Source organism: Palaemon carinicauda, chromosome 22, assembly GCF_036898095.1.
Source record: "Palaemon carinicauda isolate YSFRI2023 chromosome 22, ASM3689809v2, whole genome shotgun sequence".
Taxonomy (NCBI): domain Eukaryota; kingdom Metazoa; phylum Arthropoda; class Malacostraca; order Decapoda; family Palaemonidae; genus Palaemon; species Palaemon carinicauda.
Genome location: NC_090746.1, coordinates 68,491,429 through 68,515,764, shown reverse-complemented (window position 1 = coordinate 68,515,764; position 24,336 = coordinate 68,491,429). Strand labels below are relative to the sequence as shown.

The 24,336-nt window shown below is 44.0% G+C and overlaps 1 protein-coding gene across 3 annotated transcripts in view; it reads right to left on the bottom strand.

Annotated features, from left to right (window-relative positions):
* The window catches only part of E(z) (histone-lysine N-methyltransferase E(z)), a 104,616-nt gene extending 84,111 nt beyond the window's left edge, over positions 1 to 20,505 (bottom strand). For 2 of the 3 annotated variants that reach the window (XM_068346361.1, XM_068346363.1), the window contains exon 1: positions 20,357 to 20,504. The gene's annotated coding sequence lies outside the window, so the exon portion shown is untranslated. Of the gene's footprint in view, positions 1 to 20,356 lie in introns of all 3 variants that reach the window. The other variant, XM_068346362.1, reaches the window with a different exon arrangement.
* Between the last annotated feature and the right edge of the window lie 3,831 nt (positions 20,506 to 24,336).

Sequence of the window (24,336 nt, the reverse complement as noted above, 5' to 3'; positions counted from 1 at the left end):
ACTCCCTTGCGCAACATATCTTGCTATTTTTTGCTTTCCCAATATTTAAAGAACCTCCTAATTACTGTACAAAACGAGGAGAGCTGCAGGAATGCATAATTTTGGAGTAAATGGAGCGCGTGCTCTTGTAAACAAATACCGGGGTATTAGAAAAAAACATACCTCTCAGATCAAACAAAAGAATGAAGTTGTCCTCTCTGATGGAATTCAGACTACCGTAGTTAGAAAGAAATCAACAATTCCCTGTAGACGTTTTCACCAAAAATATTATCTACTGTAAAAACATGGGGACTGGTCCTCTATGAATTTCGGCACTTACTTCTCCACCATTACTTCCCCCACTACAGACAGGGCCAGAACTTTCTGAGATCCTATAAGGTAAGAATAGAACTAAATCAGCTTAAGTGAGGGAGAGTTCTCGAATGGTATTCTGTAGACATCCCAAAGGACATAAGAGGTTCTCACCTGATAAGGAAGCTGACAGCAATGATACTCTGCCTCATTTCGTCCGCTATCCTTAGGAGATCCAGCGATCCACTCAGGGGGCTGAAGATCCCTAGGAGCTGTCAAACGGTACAACTACCTATAACATGACAGGACCTCAACTAATACCCTTGTTCCGGGCGCACTCTAGGAACAAATTGACCACCTGACCAAATAAAAGATTGAGGAAGACTGACGACCAATCTCCACAAACAACCATAACTTTACGAGTTCCAAGAGATAGAAAAGGAGTATTAGGAGAAAGGGAACGTAGTGGTAGATCACTCACCTACTATCGCATTCGCTGCCACGAATGGACCCAACGTATAACAGTCCTCATAGAGAGTCTGAACATGTTTCAAATAATGAGATGCGAATACGGACTTACTCCTCCAAAAGATCGTATCCATCAAACTTTGCAGAGAACGATTCTGTTTGAAAGCCACTGAAGTCGCTACCGCTCTGACTTCATGTGTCTTCACTTTGAGAAGCCTCTGATCCGCCTCATCACACTGGGCGTGAGCTTCTCGAAATAACAGTCTAATGAAAAATGATAAGGCATTCTTTGACATGGGCAGTGAGGGTTTTCGGACTGCAAACCACAGAGCGTCTGAGTCACCTCTCAGACTCTTCGTTCTGTCCACATATAGCCATAATGCTCTTACTGGACAGAGCACCTTCTCCAACTCATCTCCCACCACATCATAAAGATTAGGGATCTCGAATGATTTGGGCCATGGGCGGGTAGGATTCTCATTCTTGGCCAAAAACCCTAATTGTAAGGAACAAATGGCTTTTCCATCCCGAAAACCAATGTTCCTGCTTAAAGCGTGAACTTCACTTACTCTTTTAGCAGTGGCTAGACTAACCAGAAACAAAGTTTTCAAGGTTAGATCCTTACAAGAAGCAGAGTGCAAAGGCTCAAACCTGTCACTCATGAGGAATTTAAGCACCACATCCAAATTCCAGGCAAGAGACGCTGATTGTCTTTTCTTGGTGGTATCAAAAGACTTAAGCAGGTCTTGCAGATCCTTATTATTGGAGAGGTCTAAGTTCCTGTGCCTAAAAACTGTAGCCAACATACTTCTGTAACCTTTAATTGTAGAGGATGAGAAGTTATGTTTATTTCTAAGGTCTAGGAAGAAATCTGCTATCTGAGTTAGAGGGGTACTGGATGAAGAAATCGCGTTAGTCCTACACCACTCTCTGAACAACTCCCACTTGGACTGATACACCTTGATGGTGGAAGACCTCCTTGCTCTCGCAATAGCCTTGGCTGCCTTCTTCGATAAACCTCTAGCTCTAACGAGTTTTTCGATAGTCTGAAGGCAGTCAGACGTAGAGCTCGGAAGTTTAGGTGGTTTCGAGCCAAGTGAGGTTGTCCGAGAAGATCTGGTCCTAACGGAAGGCTTCTCGGGAAATCTACCATCCATTCCCGTACCTCTGGAAACCAGCTCCTTGACGGCCAGAACGGAGCTATCAGTGTCATCCTGGTTTCTTTGTGGGATACGAACTTCTGTATCACTTTGTAAAGAATCTTGAAAGGGAGGAATGCATAAACCTCCATGTGGGACCAATTCATTAGAAAAGCGTCTATGTGTATGGCTTCGGGATCCGGTACTGGTGAGCAGTAACACTCCAGTCTCTTTTTCTTTGCGGTTGCAAAGAGATCCACGAGAGGACGACCCCATAACCGCCACCGCCACCGCAGACGTCTTGGTGTAAAATCCATTCTGTGGGGAAAATCTGACCCTTCCTGCTGAGTCTGTCTGCACTCACATTGTTGACTCCCTGAATAAACCGAGTCAAAAGTGTCACTTTCCTTTCCTCTGCCCATATGAGAAGAGGTCTTGTTATCTCGTACAGAGTCCATGAGTGGGTCCCGCCTTGCTTTGTTATATAGGCCAAAGCTGTAGTGCTGTCCGCAATGATTTGAACTACTTTGCCCCTGATATGCTTTTCGAAGCCTTTGAGGGCCAGATGTATTGCCAAAAGCTCCTTATGGTTTATATGGAGAGCTGTTTGCTCCACTGTCCACGTTCCCGAGAGCTCCTTCTTCCCCAGTGTTGTCCCTCACCCCGAGTTTGAGGCTTCGGAACATAACACGAGGTCTGGGCTCTTCTGATGTAAAGACAAGCCTTCCTTCAGTCTGTGCTCGCTGTTCCACCACTGAAGATGTGACTTTATAGAGTCCGTGATGGGAACGCTTTCCCTGTCGAGATTGTCCCCTTTTTTCCAATGCCGATTCAGATGAAACTGAAGGGGGCGTTAAATGCAACCTCCCCAGAGTCACGAACTTCTCTAATGATGAGTGTGTCCCCAGAAGGCTCATCCATTCCCTTACGGAGCTGAATTCTTTCTTCAGAAAAGCTTGGATTTTTTGGAGAGCTGACTGTATCCTCACAGGCGACGGAAAAGCCCGAAAACTCCAACTGTGAATCTCCATCCCCAAATAAAGAATCTCCTGGGAAGGAGTCAGTTGCGATTTTTTCGAACTCACCAGGAGGCCCAGTTCTTTGGTTAATTCCAGTGTCATTCTCAGGTCCTTCAAACAGCAATCGGCTGAGGAGGCTCTTGTCAGCCAATCGTCCAGGTACAGGGAGGCCCTGATTCTCCTCGAATGCAACATGCTTGCTACATTCAGCATGATCTTGGTAAATAATAGAGGAGCCGTGCTGAGACCGAAACATAGGGCTCTGAATTGAGAGACTTTGTTGCCGTTCATGAATCTCAGATAACGTCTGCAGCTGGGATGTATTGGAATATGAAAATAGGCATCTTGGAGATCTATTGAGACCATCCAATCGCCCTTCCTTACCGCCGCAAGAACCGTCTTCTGAGTCTCCATCGTAAACATCATGTTCTGGACGTAACCATTTAGAACACTTACGTCCAGAACCAGTCTCCATTCCCCCGAACTCTTAGGAACTAAGAAAAGTCGGTTGTAAAACCCCGGAGATGTTAAATCTTGCACTTCCTCTATTGCTCGTTTCTCTAGTAATAGAGACATCTGAAGCCGCATGGCTTGCTTCTTCGGTCCCTCCCTGTATTTGGGCGAAAGATCCACCGGATCTGTGACTAATGGAGGAATTGATAGGAATGGGATCTTGTAACCCTCCTTTAACACTTGGATGGACCAGGGGTCCCCTCCATTCCTCTCCCAGGCCTTCCAGAAGTAATTCAGCCTGGCACCTACTGCTGTCTGAAGGATAGGGCAGTCAGACTCTACCTCGGCCAGTCTTGGTTCCTCTGCTCCTAGGTTTTCTCCGATCTGGTTTGAAAGAACCCCTTCCGGTAGGTTTACCACGAAAGGACTGAGAAGGTCGTACCCCAGAAGAACTTTCCTTAGGTTTACGAGATGAAAAATGATATTTTGATTATAAAATAAATTTTTGAATATACTTACCCGGTGAATATATAATAGCTGCTGCTCCGGCGGCTCGACAGAAAAACACACAAAAACTCGCGAGCGATCGCTATGAAGGTTGCGGGTGTGCCCACCAGCGCCAACTATCGGCCAGATACCGCATATGCATGTAAACAAGCCTCAATTCTTCTCATCTCGCTGCGTCTCTATTGGGGAGGAAGGGAGGGCCTTTAATTTATATATTCACCGGGTAAGTATATTCAAAAATTTATTTTATAATTAAAATATCATTTTTAAATATTTAACTTAGCCGGTGAATATATAATAGCTGATTCACACCCATGGTGGTGGGTAGAGACCAGAGTTAATTAAGTTTACAGCGTATATGCTTAGAGTTTTTGACAGTTATAACATAACAAAACCCAAATATATAGGTACCTGGTAAGGAAGTTGACTTAGACGATTACTCTGCCTTGTTAGTCTGTCTTCCTTACGAAGCCCAGCGATCCTCTTAGGATGCTGAAAGACTCCCAGGAGCTGAAGTATCAAGGGCTGCAACCCATACAACAGGACCTCATCAAACCCCTAATCTGGGCGCTCTCATGAAATGACATTGACCACCCGCCAATCAACCAGGATGCGAAAGGCTTCTTAGCCTTCCGTACAACCCAAAAACAAGATTAAAAACATTTCAAGAGACAGATTAAAAGGATATTGGAATTAGGGTAATGTAGTGGTAGAACCCTCACCCACTACTGCACTCGCTGCAACGAATGGACCCAGTGTGTAGCAGTCCTCGTAAAGAGTCTGGACATCTTCTAAGTAAAATGACGCGAATACCGACTTGCTTCTCCAAAAGGTCGCGTCCATAATACTTTGCAGAGATCTATTTTGCTTAAAGGCCACGGAGGTTGCTATAGCTCTTACTTCGTGCGTCTTAACCTTAAGCAAACATCGGTCTTTCTCATTCAAGTGAGAATGAGCCTCTCGTATTAAAAATCTGATAAAATATGACAAAGCATTCTTTGACATAGGCAATGATGGTTTCTTAACTGAGCACCATAATGCCTCAGATCCACCTCGTAAGGACTTAGTACGGGCTAAGTAGAACTTAAGAGCTCTAACTGGACATAGCACTCTTTCAAGTTCGTTGCCTACGATCTCTGATAAGCAAGGTATATCAAAAGATTTAGGCCAAGGACGAGAAGGCAGTTCATTTTTGGCCAGGAAACCAAGTTGAAGTGAACATGTGGCTTTTTCTGTAGAAAAGCCGATGTCCTTACTGAAGGCATGAAGTTCACTGACCCTTTTTGCCGAAGCCAAGCACACTAGGAAAAGCGTCTTGAGGGTGAGATCCTTCAGGGAGGCTGAATGTAATGGCTCAAACCTGTCTGACATGAGGAACCTTAGGACCACGTCTAAGTTCCATCCAGGAGTGGCCAAACGACGTTCCTTAGAGGTCTCGAAACACTTAAGGAGATCTTGGAGATCTTTATTGTTAGAAAGATCTAAGCCTCTATGACGAAAGACCGAAGCCAACATGCTCCTGTAGCCCTTAATCGTGGGAGCTGAGAGGGAGCGAACATTTCTCAGATGTAAAAGAAAATCTGCGATTTGGGCTACAGAGGTACTGGACGAGGACACAGATGCTGACTTGCACCAGTCTCGGAAGACTTCCCACTTCGACTGGTATACTCTAATGGTAGAAGCTCTCCTCGCTCTTGCAATCGCACCGGCTGCCTCCTTCGAAAAGCCTCGAGCTCTTGAGAGTCTCTCGATAGTCTGAAGGCAGTCAGACGAAGAGCGGGGAGGCTTTGATGAACATTCTTTACATGGGGCTGACGTAATAGATCTACCCTTAGAGGAAGACTTCTTGGAATGTCTACCAGCCATTGAAGTACCTCGGTGAACCACTCTCTCGCGGGCCAGAGGGGAGCAACCAACGTCAACCTTGTCCCTTCGTGAGAGGCGAACTTCTGCAGTACCTTGTTGACAATCTTGAATGGTGGGAACGCATATAAGTCCAGATGAGACCAATCCAGTAGAAATGCGTCTATGTGTATTGCTTCTGGATCTGGTGAGCAATAGATTGGAAGCCTCTTGGTCATCGAGGTGGCAAAGAGGTCTATGGTGGGTTGACCCCAAGTCGCCCAAAGACTCTTGCACACGTCCTTGTGGAGGGTCCATTCCGTGGGAATCACCTGACCCCTCCGACTGAGACAGTCTGCCAAGACGTTCAAGTCCCCCTGGATAAATCTCGTTAACAGGGAGATGCCTCGATTTCTTGACCAAATGAGCAGGTCCCTTGCGATCTCGTACAGCGTGAGGGAGTGTGTGCCTCCTTGCTTGGAGATGTACGCCAAAGCTGTGGTATTGTCGGAGGTGACCTCTACCACTTTGTTTCGAAGGAGACTTTCGAATTTCATCAAGGCCAAGTGGACTGCCAATAGCTCCTTGCCGTTGATGTGCATGCTCTTCTGACTTGAGGTCCACAGACCTGAGCATTCCCGACCGTCCAGGGTCGCACCCCAACCCAAATCCGACGCGTCTGAGAACAACACGTGGTTTGGGTTCTTGACTGCTAGGGATAGTCCCTCTCTCAGACTGATATTGCTGTTCCACCATTTCAGGCATGCCTTTACTGGTTCGGAGACCGGGATTGATACCGTCTCTAACGACTTGTCCTTGTTCCAGTGAAAGGCTAGATGGAACTGGAGAGGCCGAAGGTGTAGTCTTCCTAGCGAGACAAACTGCTCCAGGGATGATAGAGTCCCTACGAGACTCATCCAATTCCTGACTGAACACCGTTCTCTCTTCAGCATTAGTTGGACTTTGAGCAGGGCTTGTTCTATTCGGGTGGCAGACGGAAAAGCCCGAAAAACTGGACTGCGAATCTCCATCCCTAAATATAGAATAGTCTGGGATGGGATCAGTTGGGACTTTTCTAGGTTGACCAAAAGTCCCAATTCCTTGGTCAGATCCAACGTCCAATGAAGATCCTGCAGACAGCGATGACTGGACGATGCCCTGAGAAGCCAGTCGTCCAAGTACAGGGAGGCTCGGATTCCCGATAAATGGAGGAATTTTGCCACATTCCTCATGAGCCTCGTAAATACGAGAGGAGCAGGACTGAGGCCAAAGCACAGGGCCCGAAACTGGTATACCACATTCCTGAAAACAAACCTCAGAAACGGTTGGGAATCCGGGTGTATAGGAATGTGGAAGTACGCATCTCGTAGGTCGAGAGAGACCATCCAGTCTCCCTTTCTGACCGCTGCTAAGACGGACTTCGTGGTCTCCATAGTGAACTTTGTTTTCGTAACAAAAACGTTGAGCGCACTGACGTCTAGCACCGGTCTCCAACCTCCTGTATTCTTTGGGACTAGGAAGAGACGGTTGTAAAACCCCGGTGATTGAAGGTCCGAGACTTTCACCACCGCTCCCTTCTCTAGCAACAGAGACACTTCTTGGTTTAGGGCTTGTCTCTTTGACTCCTCTCGGTACCTGGGAGAGAGGTCTATGGGAGTTGTCACTAGAGGAGGTTTGCGTACAAACGGAATTTTGTACCCCTCTCTGAGCAACCGAACAGACTCTTGGTCTGCGCCCCTCTTCTCCCAGGCCTGCCAGAAGCTCTTCAATCTGGCTCCAACCGCTGTCTGAGGCTGTGGGCAGTCAGACTCTGCCACGTGAGGACTTGGCTCCTCTCTTCTTACCTCTCTTTCCCTCGGCACGAGCGCTTCCCCTGCTGGGAGCTCTGCCACGAAAGGGCGGGATAAATCTGGATGCCGGAGTCTCGATCCTGGGTCTTACAGCAAAGGATGTAGAAGGAGTCCCTTTGCGAGCAGAGGACGCCATCAAGTCATGAGTGTCCTTCTGCACAAGCGAAGAAGCTATATCCTTAACCAGTTGTTGCGGAAACAAGGACGCTGATAAGGGAGCAAAGAGCAGTTCTGATCTCTGACAGGGAGTAACTCCTGGCGAAAGAAAAGAGCAAAGGGTATCTCGCTTCTTTAAGACTCCCGACGTAAAGGTGGAGGCGAGCTCATTGGAACCATCGCGGATGGCTTTATCCATACATGACATGATAAGTAAGGAAACATCTCGGTCAGCAGAAGAGATTTTCCTACTTAAAGCTCCTAATGACCAGTCAAGAAAGTTGAATACTTCAAAGGCCCTGTATACGCCTTTAAGCAGATGGTCAAGGTCCGAGGAGGACCAACTAATCTTCGAGCGTCTCATGGCCAGGCGGCGGGGAGAGTCTACGAGGCTTGAGAAGTCACCCTGGGCAGAGGCAGGGACTCCCAAGCCGAGAACTTCTCCCGTGGCATACCAGACGCTCGATCTAGAAGCAAGCTTAGAAGGAGGGAAGGCAAAGGCCGTCTTCCCCAAACTCCTCCTGGTATCCAACCAGTCGCCTAAAAGTCGTAAAGCCCTCTTGGAAGAGCGAGAAAGCACTAGCTTAGTAAAGCCTGGCTGGGTAGCAGGTAAGCCTAGAGCAAACTCAGACGGTGGCGAACGAGGAGCAACGGTAACAAAGTGATTGGGAAAAAGATCCTTGAAAATCAACATGATCTTCTTAAAGTCCATCGAAGGGGGAACCGTCTTAGGTTCGTCTACATCTGAAGGATGATCATCATGATGAGGATCAGCAACGTCCTCATCTGAAGGATCTTCGTCCGACAACTGCTGAGTAACAAGCAAAGGGGAGACCTGCCTTGGTGGCAATGCTTGAGACGCAGAGTCCACACGCACTGGTGCATCGGTAGCAGTCCAGGACGCTACGTCATGTAACTGCTTAACAGCCTGACTGTCAACAACAACAGGAGCGGGAGGACGCTCGACGTCAACTCGAGACTGCCTTGACTGCCTAGACTGAGCAGTCAAAACAACTCTTGACTGCGGTGCTTGACGCTCAGCGTCAAAACAAGTCAACTCCGCTGGTTGGCGAACGTCCTGAACGTCAACAAGAGCATAAGGAAGTGGCTGAACGTCCACATGCGGCTGAAAGTCAACACGGGACTGCATCGAGTGAGGCTCTACAAAACGTGACTGACGTGACTTAGTAACGCCAACGTCAACAGGACGAGCAAAGGCTCGTTTCGGCGGCTGAAGGCCAGGAACTCGATCAGCTAAGCGGCGAGGATCATCGTGAACCTTTTCAGCAGAATAGTCTTCCATAAGGGAGGCGAGCTTGATCTGCATGTCTTGCAGTACAACCCATTTAGGATCAACGGGAATGGGTGCGGTAAGAGACGAGGGTAACGTCTGTGACTGCAAAACCTTGCCTACACCAAGACTCTCGGAGCCTGTGTTACGTTTCTGCTTAGGCGGCGAGCAGTCTTCCGATGACTGCAAAGGGTCAGAGCTGTCCCAATGGCTACAACCAGGACGCTGGACCTGTCCTGAAGGGACCGACTTTCGCTTTAAGGGCCTTGAAACCTTGCTCCACGGTTTCTTACGCGAAAAGCCTTCGGATGACGAGGAGAAAATGGTCTCGCTCGTCTTATGGTAGGGGCGGTCTTGATGAGACACGCCTAAAACCATAGAGGGAACATCTGTTCGCTGATCAAGGCCTCTCGAACCCATAAGTCGTACGACATTACTTCTCCCCTGGGCTTGGGAGCTTGCAAGAGGTCCCGGACTAGGCGAACGACAGGCACGAACAGACGAACCCTCGGTCGCAACACTGATAACACTTTGCGCACTAATCACTTTCCCACGATTTTCCACTGTGGCACTCTGACACTTTAACTCTTTAACGTCAGCCATGAGTTGATTACGATCTGTAGCTAACGACTCAACTCTTTCGCCCAAAGCATGAATGGCACGTAACATATCCCGCATTGATGGTTCCTGAGTGCTAGTAGAGGGTTCAGGCACAACTACTACAGGGGAAGGATTAGGTTCAGGGGCATGGGGAGAGGAAAAATCTACCGATCTAGAGGAACTTCTCCTCACCCTATCTCTCTCTAGCTTACGAGAATACTTGTCATATTCAAGCCAATCGAATTCCGAAAGGCCCACGCACTCCTCACACCGATCTCCTAATTGACAGGTTTTACCCCGACAATTAGAACACACAGTATGTGGGTCGAGAGAGGCCTTTGGAAGACGCCTATTGCAATCCCTAGCATTACACTTACGAAATTTAGGAATTTGAGAAGGGTCAGCCATTTTGAAAAAGTCAAAGAAAGTCCAAAAAACAATCCAAAGTCATCAACAATTAAATCTGTCCAAAAAAGAGTTCAAGAGTTTAAGTTGAGGATAAAACACCTGCACTGCGAAAGCTCAAACCAAAATGAAGTACTTCACCAAGTCTGTTGAAAAACTCCAGGTTAACAGCAAGTAATGGTACGTCTTGTCGATCAGACCGACAGAGAAGAATTGAGGCTTGTTTACATGCATATGCGGTATCTGGCCGATAGTTGGCGCTGGTGGGCACACCCGCTACCTTCATAGCGATCGCTCGCGAGTTTTTGTGTGTTTTTCTGTCGAGCCGCCGGAGCAGCAGCTATTATATATTCACCGGCTAAGTTAAATATTTAAAAAGCAGAAGGTAAAACTTTCCTGGCCGTATTGGCCACCAGGTCATGAGTGGCCTTCTGGGTGAGAGCAGTGGCAACTTCCCCTACCAACTCTTGTAGAAATAAAGTAGCTGACAAAGGAGCGAATAGTAGCTCCGATTTCTGGTAAGGCGAAACACCCGACGAGAGAAAGGAACACATAGTAGCCCTCTTCTTAATAATTCCAGCTGTGAACAGAGCAGCTAACTCGTTAGAGCCATCCCTTACACCTTTGTCCATGCAAGACATTAAATTAATAAGGCCACTAGTATCTGTGCCTTTCATTTCGGACACCCTCTTGCTTAAGGCTCCCTAAGACCAGTCTAGATAATTTAGAACCTCAAAGGCCCTGAACAAACCCTTAAGTAAATGGTCAAACTCTGTCATTGACCACCATACCTTTGTTTTTCTTAAGGCCAGACGACGAGAAGAATCCACCAAACTCGAGAAATCTCCCTGGGCAGAAGGAAATCACAATCCCAGCACTTCACCAGTCTCGTATCAAACACTGGATTTAGAGGCCAATCTTGCGGGCGGAAAAGCAAAGGCCATTTTGCTAATAGTTCTCTTTGAATCCATCCAGGAACCCATTAACTTCAAGGCTCGTTTAGAAGAGCGTGAAAGTACCATCTTAGTATAAACAGGCACTTTAGATGCTTTCCCTAAGATAAATTCCGATGGAGGAGAACGAGGGGCCACAGGGGTAAAATGTTCAGGAAAAAGGTCTGTGAGAACTAACATCAATTTCCTAAGATCAACAGCATGTTGATAATATTTGTCTTCTTCATTCTCAGAAACAGCTTCTAATGGTTCGTCCATGTCAGAATTCTCTTTAAGTTCATCTTCTGGCAGTGCAGCAACTGCTGCAGCCTGAACCGAAGGATCAAAGTCTGAATGAGACCGCTTGCCATGATCAATAATTGTTTCCAACTGAAGCGGAGAGGTCGAGGTTGACTGGTGTGTGACGCCATGGATGGGTTGACGCTCGACGTCAATGGTTAACTGCCGTGTGTCATCACGTGGACGCCTAGCGTCCGCTTGCTGTTGAATGGAACGACGCTTGGTGTCAGGAGTCAACTGCCGAATGTCTCCGCTTGGAAGCCTAGCGTCCGCTTGCTGTTGACGCCGACGCCCTATGCCGTCATGAGTAGACTGATGATGGTCGTCCCGTGGACGCCTAGCGTCCACTTGCTGTTGACGCTGACGCTTCATAGCGTCATAAGTCGACTGCTGAGTCGTCACGGTGACGCATTGCGTCCACTTGCCGACGCCGGCGCTCCTCGTCCCGTTCGGAAGTCGATTTTTGTTTGGCAACAACTCTCTGACGTGACTCATCTAAATCAACCTGCTGTTGAACACTGCGAATGGGAGACCGCCTGTGCGATAATACGTCAGCACTAGAGACAACAGGCCGCCTGTGCGACAACTGGTCTGATATCTGATGCACCACCGCACCGCCAACCGCAGGTTGATAAGACTGCATGAACGACGAGAGCTGTTGTTTTATGTCCAAAAGCATAGACCACTTAGGATCGTTAGTCTGTAATACATTCGACTCCTTTTCTAAGGGGATATCAATATCACTACTGTATCACCACACTTTTCGGATGACGACAGCCAGTCTGAAGCACGTGGCGGAGCATGAATAGTAACATCAGCAACAGGCAAAAACTCTGAGTCGGACTGTAAGTCATCGACACGTACACCATGGTCGGAGCGTTTCGCAGGCGTGCAAGCGTCAAGAGAATGGAAACGCTCAGGCGTATCCCAAGTATTACAGCCTGGTCATGGAGGCGATTCGTGACGCTGACTAACTGCGTGCGATCTTTTAAGCGGTTTGGACGCGTGACGCCAGATTTCACTACCCGAACCTTCATCAGAGGACGGTGATAACGTACCAACCTCATCTTTCCTACGATGAGGGTGAACGACCTGTGCTACGGCAGCAGGAACGTTCAAGGGGACGTCTGCACGACTGATGACGATTCTCGTTCCCTTTTGCCGTCCGACATTACTTCTTCCATGGGTTCAGGAGCTCGAAAGAGGTCGTAGGCTGGGCGAACGACAAGATCGTGCAGACACACCCTCCACAACACTGAACACATTCGAACCACTTTTCACATTTCCGTCAGTCACGATTTTTCAGTACCTAGATTTCAGATAAAATCTGATTTCTATCCGCCGCTAAAGACTCAACTTTTTCACCGAGAGCCTGAATAGCGGTAAACATGTCCTTCAAAGAAGATTCCTTCGGTTGCTGATCTACCACTACGGAAGAAGGAATTGGAGAGGTTAAATCAACAGAGCGTTGCTGTGGCCTGATTGGTAACGTCTCTGCCTGGTGTTTACCAGTCGGTGGTTTGAGTCCCGCTCAGACTCGTTAGTGCCATTAGTGTCTGCATCCTTACCATCCTTGTGAGCTAAGGTTGGGGGGTTTGGGGGAGCCTATAGGTCTATCTGCTGAGTGATCAGCAGCCACTGCCTGGCCCTTCCAGGTCCTAGCTTGGGTGGAGAGGAGGCTTTGGCGCTGATCATCTGATATATGGTCATTCTCTAGGGCATTGTCCTGATTGCTAGGGCAATGTCACTGTCCCTTGCCTCTGCCAATCATGAGCGACCTTTAAACCTTCACCTAACCCTGTCCCTCTCTAATCTCTTAACATAACGTTCATATGTTACCCATTCATTTTCTGTTAATGAAAAACATTCATTACACCAATCCCCAAAAGAACATGGTTTTCCCCTACATTTAATGCAAACATTGTGTGGGTCTATAGAACCTTTAGGGAGTCGAGTACGACACCCTTCACTAACACACTTACGAATTACAGGGGAGGGGTCGGCCATAATGAAAAGTTAAGAGAAAGACCGACAACATAAAACAAAGGTTAAATTAATAAATATAACCCCAAACAAAAAGATTTCAAGAATAAATGAAACAGAAAACAATTAAGCGATAGCCCAAACTCAAAAAACGTTGTACATCACCAAATAACGTCCAAACAGAGTAATAAAGCGAGAGCGAATTTCCAATATGACAGCCGGCTATGACGGCATAAAAAGATCTGAGGCTTGTGGGTATAGTTCTACCTGTTGTACCGCGAGGGCGCTGGTGTACACCTGGCATATCTGCGATAGCTGCGCGAGATTTTGAAATTTCTGCCGGGGTGTCAGGAGACTTTAGCCATTCTTATATAACCAGCGGGTAAGTTTTATATTTAAAAAGCAAGTTATATGGAAAAAATGTGTTTTTTTTTTTTATGCAGAGGATTCTTATATGTTTTCTATGAACTTGTCCATTCTTTATCTTAACTATTTAAATTGAGTAATATTTCTATGGCCTTAGTTTCATTTGTATTTCAGCTATCTAATTATAATCCTTAAAAAATTAAGAGAAACATATGAAAATGAGTTGAACAGCCATGGAAGTCTCCTACTAAGTAAAAGATTCTTTCCATTGACCAATTTTGAGTCTCGTCTGTACAAATGTTGCTGTCTCCTATTTTATGGATCAAGTCAGACCAAGACCAGATATATATGTGATTAAGACTTCTTTAGCTTAAGCCTACTATGGAAAGTTTGGAAAACAGTAAAGACAAACTACAAAGCCTAATGTACATGATAAAACTTATTGAGCTTGAAATGCATTCCTTCTTCAAGTTCTTTGACTTTTTGTTTTAGTTCATTACAGTTAATTGTGGCTGTTTTTATTTTTCCATTGAAAAATTTACTGCATTGACCTGTTATATAGAGTCAGCCCTTCCTATTTGCGGGTTCTTTCTTCGCGATAAAGAGAACATTCGTGGTTTTGCAATAAGTACTCTCACAATCCAAACATTTCAAAGTGACCGTTCTCCTTAACATCCAGCATGCTTTGCGACGTTTCCCCTCTCCACACAGTACAATACTGTAGAGTACCCCATCTTTTGTTCACAAAGGCCCAGCCTTACATCGTTTCTCCTTGTGTGTGCATCTCCTGCTTTGGTCTTTTTTGTGTAGTATCACACTGTGATATAAAAGTGTTGTAAAAATAGGTACATATCCAGTGTTATAGTGACTTTAATATAAAACGTGATATGTACTGTACATTACGGTACCCTATACGCCACAGTCAACAGCTAAAAGAGTTGCATCATGCTTCAAACTTACTATGTCAAACTTTGTACGTAAATGGTTAGTAGTGCTGTACTGATACCCTTTATTCTAATTTTAGGTGTATTAGTATATTCATTGTGTAATAATGCAATTTTATTGTTATATTAGCTACTGCACAGTACTGTATACTTTACAGTAGTAATGTAGATATAGTTTATGAGTATGGCGAGTTTCAATGGCATGAGTCAACCTGTCAAAATAAAACCCTATTTAGGTTATATGTGTGGTAATGACTTATGTTGTGTACCTTAATTTTACCATGTACATAGTACACATTTACATATACTGTACACTTACTGAATGCGTGCATTCATTAATATAATACTTATAATTTGACAAAAATTATAAGACTGTGTCTTTGCCTTCTTGTAGGGTTACCTATGGGTCGGTAAACACGTTGAGTACCCTAATAACAGTCAGAACTTGCCAGAGCGCATGTTCTGACTCTTTCTGCTCCCTCTCCGAAGTGGGACTAGTAGCAAAGTCTCTTCTTCCATCCCAGAGCTTCTCTCAGGGTAGGTCGGGGTATCCTTAGAGAGAGCAGTGGTTCCTGTAGGCCTGGAGGTCCTTGAAGAGGACTTTGGGAGAGTCTTTGAGTCCTTCAATTCCTTCCGAGGAAGGAGGTAGGACTCAAACATCAAAGGCCGGATGGGATTGTCGCTCCTGACTTTCGTCGGTGGTGGACAACTCTCCGTGCGAGGAGAAACTTCCTCCGAAGGTGGGAGCGAGGAAGTCTGAGCTTCGGCAGAGGTGAGGTAGGAGTGTCCAACGAGAGAGACAGGAAGGACAGGCCTTGAAGGCCTAACAGGAGTTAGTTTCACCCTTGATAATGTGATCTTGTCTGAGACTCCTCTTTTCCTCTTCAAGGGAGAAGCAGCATAGGTTCCTCGCAGTATGTCTGCTGGTGACGTTTGGTGGGAGGTCAGCGACGAGCGAGATGACATGGCAGGCCCGAAGGCTTGTCCTACTGCTCCGACCATGGCACTGAACCAAGGGTACTTCCTGAATAATGCACTGTCAGAGAGATCCCCTGAAGGGAAAGGGACCGAAGGTTCCCTGTGAGGAGTCTCTACTGATGCTTGCGGTGGTGGGTCTGCTTTTGAAGATCAAATCTTCAGGATCCTGAACCCTTCTGTGGAGCCTCTTTTCCCTTTCCCCGGTGGTCGCGCTGTAATGCGTTTACAGGGAGGGGAATGGGGCGATGTGACCTGTCACAATCTTTATTATGAAGTTCTCTATGGTGTTTTGAAGCCTGCAGAACTTGCCCTGAGGTTTGGCGCAAGTGCGCAGGAGAGCGCTGGCAACCCGGAGAGCCCTGGCAAGCCGGAGAGCGCTTGCGAGCAGGAGAGTGATGGCGCGCAGTACAGCGCTGCTCAGGGAAGTGTTGGTATGTAGGTAAATGTGATTGCGCAAGTGAGAGCGGGCGCGCAGGTGAGCACTGGCAAGCTGGAGAGCACTGGCGAGCCAGAGTGTGTTGAAGCGCAGCGGAGTGCTGAAACGCAGGAGAGCGCTGGCGCTTAGGAGAGCACTGGCACTTAGGAGAGTGCCGGTGTGCAGGAGACCACTTGCGAATTGGAGAGAGCTGAAGAGCTAGAGAGCGCTGTTGCACAGGTGAGCTGGCAAACGCTGGTCCTTAGAATGGCGAGAATCTGCAGGAGAGCGCCGGCGATCAGGAGATCGCTGGGGCATTGGAAGGCACTGATGAACAGGCAAGTGCTGATGCACCGAAGCTCTGGAGAGCGATGACGCTCTGGGAAGCGTTGAAGTGCTGGAGGGCGCTGACATGATGCTGGTGACCGCTGGTGCACTGAAGGGCGCTGGAGAGTGTTGGCGTGCAGCTAAACGCTTAGGAGGTGCAGCACGAGCTGGCAGATGATAAACAGGAAACAGGAACAGTGAAGGCAGGTCAGCAGGTTGTCATGAAGGATGGACGAACATCCATCGACAGGGATTGCAAACGATCCACAGAGGAGTCTAGGACCGAAGTCTGAGGACTAGCGGCAGCGTCGTCAGGAGAATGGCTCCTCTGCGGGAGACGGCTGCAAGGATAAGGATGAAGAGCCAAAGAGGCACCTTTTCACCGATGGTGAAGGGCCATCTCTAAGGCGGAGCGGAGGGCGAGCTCTACGTTGAAGATGCCCTCTAGGGCCATCTTCGACCTTTAGAAGCAGCAGTCCTCCGCAGAGAAGTCTCTACGAGAGATCCGAACCTAGGATCCAAAACCCCCGGGATTCTGAATCTTGGCAGCGAACTCAGGAACGAGGCTGGAGCTTACCTATCCCCATCCCTTTGAATGGGTGACATCGTAAGAGAGACAATGAAGTTCACAGACTCGTTTGGCTGATGCCAAGGTGACTAGGAACACCGTCTTCCAAGTCAGGTGGCGATCTGTTGTCTGCGTAATGGAGGTCTCTTTAGAGACTGAAGAACTTGAACTACGTTCCATGGGAGAGGTCTAACTTCCAATTGAGGACAGGTAAGTTCATAACTTCGTATGTAAGGGAAAGTTCCAGCAATGAGGAAATGCCCATTCCTTTTAGTTTAAAGGCAAGACTCAAGGCTAAGCGATAGCCTTTGACCGCTGAAATTGAAAGGCGCATTTCTTCACACAAATATACGAGAAACTCCGCTATTGATGGAATAGTGGCATCAAGTGGATCAAGACACCTTCCACGACACCAACCACAGAAGACATTCCACTTCCCCTAGTAGACTGAGGCTGAAGATTTTTGCAGGTATCCAGACATCCTTTCCACAACCTGTTGCAAAAATCCTCTCTGTGTGAGGAGATGTTGGATAGTCTCCAGGCGTGAAGATGTAGCGTAGCTTCTGCCTTGTGGTAGATGTTGACATGTGGCTATCTGAGTAGATTGTGTCATGGAGAAAGTTCTCTTGGGAGCTCCGTCAGGAGCAGCAGAAGGTCCGGAAACCATTCCGCGTGATGCCATAGCTATGAGGGTCATCCAAAGATTGACTGATGTTCTGGTCTTGTTGAGTACTCTTCTCATCAGACAGAACAGTGAGAATAAGTATACGTTGATGTTGTACCACCCTTGTTGGAATGCATCTTACCTGAGAGCCTTGGGATCTGGGACTGGGAAGCAGAACAGCAAGAGCCAGAAGTTCAGGGCCGTTGTGAACAGATCCAGTCAAAGAAACCCACAAAGTCAGGACTTTGTTGGCTACTAGATGATCCAAAAACCATTCGGAACCCACTATCTGGGATGCTCAGCTCAGATTGTTGGTGAGCACATTTCTCTTGCCTGGAATGAAGTGAGCTGATAGTAAGATCGATTGATTGACTGATTGATTGATTATGAGTTATCTGGCATCCTGTCATCTTCTAAGGTCATTGACGCCGATATTATTTGTTATAAATACAGTAAATAAATAAATATATGGTAATTCAGTTTAAAACAATAAAAGCAAAAACATCCTTTAAACAGTTAGATAACTTTCAGAAAACCTGCTTCTGAATTAAATTTAAAAATACCACAAGTATGGTACGACGACACATCATGTCCGAGAATCTTGGCAAGGATGAACCTCCCATCCTCACCTCAAGCCTTAAACGGATGTCTATTTCTTTCAGTACTATAAGTGGGGCATTCAATCAATAAATGCCATTAAGTAAATAGTACCAAATAGTCGTTGCAATATGGTTGATGTTGCCCATTTAGTAGAAACTCTTGTGTCAACAAGAAATGTCTCCACTTTCGGGACATAATGTTATACCTCCAAGGTTAATGACATTTGTTATTTCTCTCATTTTATTGCCATCTATACTATCCCAGTGCTGTTGCCAATTATTATAAATCAATTTCTTGATGGTATGTAGGAAATCATCACAGATAATGGGATACCTTCTTGGTAGCAACTTGGTTGCAGCATTCTTCACCAGTAAATCTGCCTTCTCATTCCCAGACACACCTACATGTGCTGGAACCCAACAAAATTGAACTGTTATACCTCCTAGTCCAATAATAAAATGCCATTCTAAAATCTTTAAAACTAAAGGGTTACTGAAATTAAAAACTTCTATAGCTTGAAGGACTCCTTGCATCACTAAAAACATTAAAATTACCCCCTCCACCAACGTTATTTTTTCAACTGCGGTTAGTATGTCATATTGTTCGGCCGTAAATATGGCAGCTGTTAGAGGAAGTGCACCTCTACCATTAAAACCATAACTGTATGCTCCAAATCCAATGGCAGCATCGCAGACTTTGTCTTAGAGTAAGCTAAAGATAAGGCAGTCTGAGGGAGGTTCACAGGAATTAAGGATATGGCTTCTAGGTTAGGTTAGGTAGGGAACCTTAGGTTAGTTGATGTTCTTGTTCTTGATTCCCTTTTAAAATGTGGCTTTTCAGTCATAACTTTTGGAATTTTGTAAGGTCTAAAATTTGAGAAATACTGCACTGTGTTTCTCCCAATTATCAGAGCAGTTCAAAGTACGGAAACTTTGTAGTTTTTTGGGACGGAGTGGATCTGTAATCAAAATGTGAACAAACACAAGATACCCACCTAATCTATAGTTCTCCAGCCTACCTAACCTAACCTAGCAGCCACATCTTACTAAGCTAAAGGGGGGAGGAGGGCACACCAACCTGCAACTTCTCCTTAGACCACTAAATCCTTAACTTACCCTAGGACTAAGTCTCACCCCTGTGTTAGCTTCCCAACCAACTTCACTCCTGACAAGGTAACACTAAATCTTATTTTGTAAATCGTACTTCATAATATCGTATTTCATGCAATGATAATCCCCATAAAACAAATTGTTTTGACAATATGAAACTTTATGTCTCTCCTAACCTACTACATACAGCCCCACAGTATCTATAAATACACCAGTAACTTCTTACTTTCATCATTAGGACTATTGTCCTACTAAAAATATATACTGTTAAAATTTGGGTACTTTGTAAAACAGCGGACAAACCTAATAACTAGTCTTCATATAGGTAACTGGGGGTTCGCATGAGCTGAGCCTCATCAGTAATAAAATGCCAAAGTAGAGTAGAGTCCCACCCAGCTATTAATGCTTGCCAGTACATAGAAGCTTGATGTTTTTTTTTTCTTTTTCTTTTTTGCGACCAAAGCGAGCACACGGTGCAGCACAAACCATTAGATTTCAGTAATATCTTGACAGAGTCCTTAATGGTTTTTGCTGTGCCGTGTGCTAGCTTCGCTCGCGAAATAGAAAAACATCAAGCTCCTAAGTACGTACTGGCAAGCAGTAATATCTGGGTGGGACTTTAAAGAAATATTACTGGTAAGGTTAGGTGAAGATTTGTTGTTAGAACATATCTCTTCTTAGTAAAATAAGAGTTAAACTTGTCTTTTTCTATTCCAACCAATGACCGCCGATCTTTAGCCTTCCTAAATTTCAATAGATTTCAAAGTTTTATTTCAATATTCTTTTTTAAATCAGATATAATGATAAAACATGCTTATTGAAATAAGAACTCCCACAATATATCTCATTATGGTAAGATAGACTTGGATTGGCCTAGGATAACCTACGAAAAAGTACAGGGGGTTGAAATATATGGATTGAAGTCGAGTCAAGAAGCTTTCAAGTAACTCTACAGCCATTGCAATAAAAGTCTGCAACATTTCAAGACATTTCATTACGTCTCAGTGACAGGGGACTCAAAATACAGCTACTCATTCATGTCTTTTGATAATCTAACCTAACTGGGTTTATTTCCCAGACTGGGCATCAATATACATAAGACTGAACCTTTATCTCTGCAATGTATAAACAATTTTATTTTATACATACCTCGCGAAGAACAATAAAAGAAAAACTAAAATTGCACTAGACTTCACTAAATGGCACCTGGCGCGTCCATCCGACAACAAACTATCGTACTCTAATTCAAGAATTAGCGTTCATCGGTGTAATATCAATGCAGACTGACGTTATCGTACATCGATCGTGTACACAGTAGGGATACGGCATAAATGTATATTAATCTGTAATTATCTGTAAAGTAGGGTCACCGACAGCAATCCAAACCCTTCTTCACACAATTCACTTAAATTCCTTTTCGGTAACCGAATAATTGTTGGGTTTACCTTTTCTTATTCGTTTTAAGCATCTCCCTGCTTTCCATTTACCAACCTTTTTGTCTTCATTTATATCCATATATATATATATATATATATATATATATATATATATATATATATATATATATATATATATATATATATATATATACATATATATATATAAATGAGCTATTTCAAAATTGTGATCCACTCTGGCATATGTGCTGACATTTTACCTCTTCTTTGTGTTTTAACAATTTTCACCTTTTAAATTCTCCTTATACCTCAATCAGTACAATTCTTGTATCCCATTCAATATACATGCCTCTATAGACACCCCCAAGTAGTTTAACTAGTTCACTTTATCTCTTATTCTGAGACTTACGTCTTTTCTCATTCTACACACTCCGAAATATATGTAGGCCTATGAATACATCATTATCATACTTCCATCATTCTTATAATAAGAGATATTCAGTGCTACCAACGTCACCTTACTCTTGCTCAAATTTGCTTTTCTTTACAACAAACACTTTCTACTAGATTCTGTTTCTCATCCTTAGCGCGTTCCTTATATTCTATTTTTCATTGTTGCAAATATTAATCGCAACGCATTCAAATCATGAGTCTACGCCCAATTTCCTTCTTGGTTATCCCAGTCACCTGACACATGAATTTAAAAAAAAAAAAAAAGAATACCCATTGGAACATAACAAACCACTGCATGAGGCCCTTATTTACACGAAACAAGTAACATTTACATTGTCTAAAGCGCATTAAAGAAATGTTATTATTTTGAACAATCTATTCCATACAAAACTTATCCTTAACGTTACCCTTGCTACCTGTCTAATGATTCTCTTATAAATTTCTAGGTCTATAGCCTACTCTCCACAACAGATTTTACATTTGCTTACGAACTGTTTCATGAGGAACACTGGATCCCAACGACATCTTTCATATTTGAGCATACACTGTTCTCCTATCAGTGAAGCAATCTGTCTCACTTTCTCATCATCATAATCTCCTACCGTCCTACGCCTATTGACGCAAATGTCCTCGATTAGATTTCGTCATTCGTCTCTATCTTGAACTTTTAATTCAATACTTCTCTATTTATAATCTCTTAATTCACGCTTCATAGTTCTCAGCCATGTAGGCCTGGGTCTTCCAACTTTTCTAGTGCCATGTGGAGCCCAGTTAAACTTTTGGTAAACTAATCTCTCTTGGGAAGTGCGAAGAGCATGCCTAAACCATCTCCATCTACCCCTCACCATGATCTCATCCACATATGGCACTCGAGTAATCTCTCTTATAATTTCATTTCTAATACTGTCCTGCCATTTAACTCTCAATATTCTTCTGGGGGCTTTGTTCTCAAATCTATCATATCTGTTAGAGATTGTTTCATTGTCATGCCACGATTCATGTCCATAAAATAATACAGATCTCACTTAACTAATATGTAGCCTGATTTTTATAGGTATTTTCATACTATTTGATTTCCAACTTTTACTTAACCTATTCATTGTCTGGTTTGCTTTTTTTCAATCTTTCATTAAACTCCAATTTTAATGATCCTGTATAAGAGATCATAGTTTCTAAATACTTAAACAATTCTACCTCATTAATCCCTTCTCCTTCCAATGATATGCCACCTTCCATCGCATATTCCGTTCTCATCATCTTTGTCCAATTTTGTGGAGAGCCCTGCGTTATTGTGGAAGTCTTCTTAAATATGTAAATTTGATAGAGTCTGTTCGTGAGGATGGCAAGTGCAAAGTTGATTTTATTGGAGTCCTATCAAATTAATTTCCAGTGAACAGTGGAGTACTCTAAGAGAATGTATTGTCACCTATGTTGTTTATCCTCCTCATGGATTTTGTGATGAGTTTTTTTAATGATAATTTCGCCTCCAAACACAATGAAATCATCCATGGGCACTTCAAGATCTTCCTCAGCTTCAGATATATCAATCAAATTATCCCCTTCGTATCTCCTATTCATGACCTTACTAAAGTGTTCCAGTTAACGTTGTCTTTATTCGTCCTCTGTTGTTATATCAGATTCATCTCTCTTTTCGATGGGTATATGCTTCCTCTTCTTTGCCCCTAGTTGAGATTTCATTAATAATTCTATGAGCGTAGCCATTCCCTTAATTCATAGCTTTGTCAGCCTCGTCTGCTTTCCTGTGTAGCCTAAATAACCTCTCCAGTCATTCCTGGCTTTTCTTTTGACTTCACTATTAATACTGGCATACTTTGCATGCTCTACCTTGTAATTTTTATTACTTTCTCGAAAAATTTCAACAATCAATTTCTGTTTATATTTCCTTTTTTAAAGTAACCCACGAATCGTTTTGCTTAATTGCCGTATATCTATAATTACATAGCATATATATTTGTCTCAACAAACTAATGATAGAATATAAAAAATTTTCCCGTAACCCTTTTTTTCTTTTTGCATGAGGCCATAGCTTTAGAGAAGCATGGACTTCCTTAGTTATTGATATGTTCATTATAGGTATCAGACCTGCATGGTTATATTAGTTTATTTATTTCATATTAGAGTTAAATTTTCAGTTGATTATAATTTATATTTCTAATTTTAATGCTATAGTAACATTACCTAGACATCGACATCAATTTTTCTATAACCCCCACTGTGATGCCCTGGTGCCCAACCACAGCAGTATCCTCCCCAATAAACAGCTTAAACTCACGTTCAGGGGCAGGGATCGATCTGTTGCCATGAAAATAATAATCAAACGTTTTAGCACTCTAGGCCTACCAGAGAATCATGAGGTATGACCTTTTATCTTTCTTAGTTCACTTATCATTTAATATGTTCGTCACGAGGAATTCCATCTAAGTAAAATGCTACCTTTATTAGTCCCTAAGCTTTTACCAAAAGATCCCGATACCTTTCAGCTTGGCCAAAGGTTCGATACCACAATTCAGGAAAAGAACATCAAATATCTTCATGCTTTAAGAAATAAGGAGTTTCATTATTTTATTTTATTTTTGATTCCCCAATGACACAGAACCATTCATAATGTTTATACACACATAAACACACATATATATATATATATATATATATATATATATATATATATATATATATATATATATTATTATTATTATTATTATTACTTATTATTATTACTTACTAAGCTACAACCCTAGTTGGAAAAGCAGTATGCTATAAGCCCAGGGGCTCCAACAGGGAAAATAGCTCAGTGCGGAAAGGAAAAAAGGAAAATAAAATATTCTAAGAAGAGTAACAACAATAAATATCTCCTATATAAACTATAAAAACTTTAACAAAACAAGAGGAAGAGAAATAAGATAGGAGAGTGTGCTCGAGTGTACCCTCAAGCAAGAGAACTCTAACCCAAGACAGTGAAAGGCCATGGTACAGAGGCTATGGCACTACCCAAGACTAGAGAACAGTGGTTTGATTTTGGAGTGTCCTTCTCCTAGAAGAGCTGCTTACCACAGCTAAAGAGTCTCTTCTACCCTAACCAAGAGGAAAGTGGCACTGAACAATTACAGTGCAGTAACCCCTTGGGTGATGAAGAATTGTTTGGTAATCTGTGTTGTCAGGTGTATGAGGATAGAGGAGAATATGTAAAGAATATGCCAGACTATTCAGTGTGTATGTAGGCAAAGGGAAAATGAACCGTAACCAGAGAGGAGGATCCAA